We start from the raw sequence: 3,218 nt of genomic DNA on the forward strand, positions 1-3,218 counted from the left end.
CATCTGTTTTGAAGAAGCTTCAGAACCCCACTGTGCTCACTTTTTCTCTGGGGCTTCTGAAGCCAGCTTCTCCTGATGCCATCCCTGGGCTGAAGGAGAAATATCACCCACACACCTGCAGATTTAGTCCTGACATTGCACCTGTAAGGTCTTTCCCCAGGAGCACAGGCTTGGGTTCAGGATGTGTGAGCTGACATTCAATTATCCACGTGTTAAATACTTTGCATGGTACATGTCTAGTCAGGACCAAAATGTAGTGAATGCCACAGAAGCAGGAAAAAATGCCCTCCACCTGGGAACTTAAAGCCTAGGTAAGGAGATCCAGCCACCACCGATCTCCAATTCCATACTATACACATAGGAGATGCTCTAAAAATGATTCGTAAATGAGATGGAACTGGATAGAATTGTAAGCCAAAACTAGAATGAGGTGAACCTTAACCAAAGGCAATTACCAGTCGGACTTGATTTCAGAGGTGTCATGAGCACACAGGTTACCACCCCAAACTGTTCCACCTCACTTATGAGCTGATGTAAAGCCTTCCTTCTCACTGTTATCAATGAGGCATAACTGGCAAATCCCTCTAGAAGAGGGAGACTAGCTCATGTTCACGCTAAAGTGTAAATGACTGCTAGTGTGCCTTGGCATAGAGACACTCAGGGAAACTGAAAGGGAGGAAACAAGAGACCAGGATAGAGGAAAAGCACTGCACAATGGAAGACTTCCATCCAGGACCCCCTTCAACATCAATCCTGCTTAGGTTGTGCCCTGGCCCTTGGAAGAGTGGGTTAGGAGCCGGACGAGCGGAGTTCCGATTCCCACTCCACCACTCACAAGACAACACCACAAGTCTCTGGATCTCACTTCTCAAGTCAGAAAACCACACTAACAAGCTACCTCCCCTTCCACCCAGGTGTGCTGTGAAGCCTGTAATGCATATTACACTTGTAGACTGCCAAGCACTAGACCAGTGCTCTCAGACCTGGCTAAGCATTAGAACCACCTGCAGAGCTTACCGAATTCCCTCTACCTGGGCCGCTTCTCAGCACCAATTACATCAGAATATCTCCAGGTGGGACCCAGGCGTCAGTTGTTTGTAAAGCTCCCCGTGTGAATCTAATATGCCACTGGAGCTGGGAATCACTGCCCTAGACCATTATTTCTAACCTGAGGGTAATCTCGCCCTTCCCCGGAGCATTTGGCAATGTCTGGAGACACGTTTGATTTAACAACTTGGGTCAGGGGTGCTGCTCAACACCCTACAATGCACAGGACAGCCGCCCCCCCCCCCCCATGGAAGAGTTATCCAGCATAATATGTCGACAGTGACAAAGTTGAGAAACCCTGCCCTAGACAAATGTAAGAAATGTTTAATTTTTTTTTCATTATCTAGGTTATTTCCCTGGCCTAGACAAGGCAATGAAACCCAGTATTGCCTAAGATTTTAGAGACCTTTTCACCTTTGCCCTGGTCTCTGGTCCTGAGAATAGAGAAATCAAAGGCCAAGAAGGTCATAACGGCTGTTCACTCACTCGTTACACAAATGTTTAATGAAGCACTGAACTAGCATCATACCTGTTGGACATTCTGGAGTTCCCATCCTATCCCATCCCAGGTATGGGGATCCCCTACAGATGCCCACCCCCAATACGTAAATATCTCACCCAACAGTTAGGTTCTGATGGGGACTCAAAGTGTGAGTGCATGTGATGGAGAGGTCATGGCCCCACTGTTGGGAGTCTCTGGTCTCATGGGGAGACTCAGCCCCACTCTGAAGAGCTTGACCAACAGGACCTCAGTGGGAGCCACATGACGTTTTTGAGCCTTAGAGTGGCAGGATCAGCCTTTGAGCAGAACTAATCCGGGAGCCGTTCTCTCAGCGGTAAGAAGAGTAAAGAATGAAAAATACGAGTTGGAGCTGAGGGCAGGGCCGTCACCTTTAATTCAAAATTCACATCATAGAAGACTAATCTTCCCAAAGAAGTATATGTAAAGTGGGAGGGTTCCTTGCTGTGCATAGATCTGTAACCCGAGAAGCAATCTTTGGGCTTCAGCGCAGCTTTTCCTCTCCTCGGCACCAACTCCACTATTTTGCAGAGGGCTCGCTTCTAAGTGGGCAGCGGCGAGCATCACGGTGCTTATTCAGCCTTCTTTGTGGCATTTTAGCACCTCTCACCTCCAGTGCGAAGCTATTGACGTCCGTTCCATTTTTGGAACGCTATTGCAAGCTTTGCCACTGAACTGACACTCAGATGCCGTTGTTAGAGGATATGAAAACGACTCTCAGCTCTAACAACGGTGCCTGTTCACAGAACGGGGCACTAGCAACGGATTCGTTCGCTCAATTTCCAAAGCACGTCAACAACACTGAGAGCCCCACGGGACTGACAAAGGATGGAGGTTATCTATTTACCAGCTCACCTGGTGCCACTGAGCTATGGAAATAGCTTCACTACATCTTGCAATTCCATGGGCCAGCCAACTTGAAAAGGTTATTTTTTTCCACATTTTTCAAGCTGGAGGGTTACAATATTTCAAAACACACTCTACACTAACATACCTTATTAACGCGTTTGTATTACGTAACTTCACATTTTCAAAACGTAGGCTTGCCACATGCAGGAACTCAGGCAGGAAGCGCTGAGGCCGAGCCTAGGCCCTCCCGGAGGAGGGGCGGTGGGGGTGAACTGACTGAGCCCCCAAGCTCCAGAACCACGTGGCCTCGGTTCAGTTCCCATCGGTGCTACTCCCCAGCTCTGTGAGGTTAAGGCAAATTGTACAGGCTCTCTGTGCCCCAGTTTACTCCTCTGCAAATCAGAGCTGACCTTTTGCCATGGACTTTTTGTGAGGCTTGAATGAATCTAATCCATCTAATGAGCTTACTTAGAAGAGATACAGTAGTCCCCCCATATCCGTAGTTTCACTTGCTGAGGTTTCAGTTACCCCCTCCCCGGAAGCAGAAGATTCTTTCTCCTGACGAATCTGCAGAAGGTCGATAGTAGCCTATCGCGACTTCTGGGTGCCTGTGCCAGTCTCCTCGCGCCAGGTCTCACGTAGGCTTTTTATCATCTCACATCATGACGAAAGGTGAGTACAGTCTAATACAATATTTGGAGAGATCACATTCACATAACTTTTATTACAGTATGTTGCTATAAATTGTTCTAGTTTATTATTTATTGTTAATGTCATCCTGTGCCCAATTTATAAATTAAAC

This window comes from Acinonyx jubatus, chromosome C2, assembly GCF_027475565.1.
Source record: "Acinonyx jubatus isolate Ajub_Pintada_27869175 chromosome C2, VMU_Ajub_asm_v1.0, whole genome shotgun sequence".
In the NCBI taxonomy this organism is placed as follows: domain Eukaryota; kingdom Metazoa; phylum Chordata; class Mammalia; order Carnivora; family Felidae; genus Acinonyx; species Acinonyx jubatus.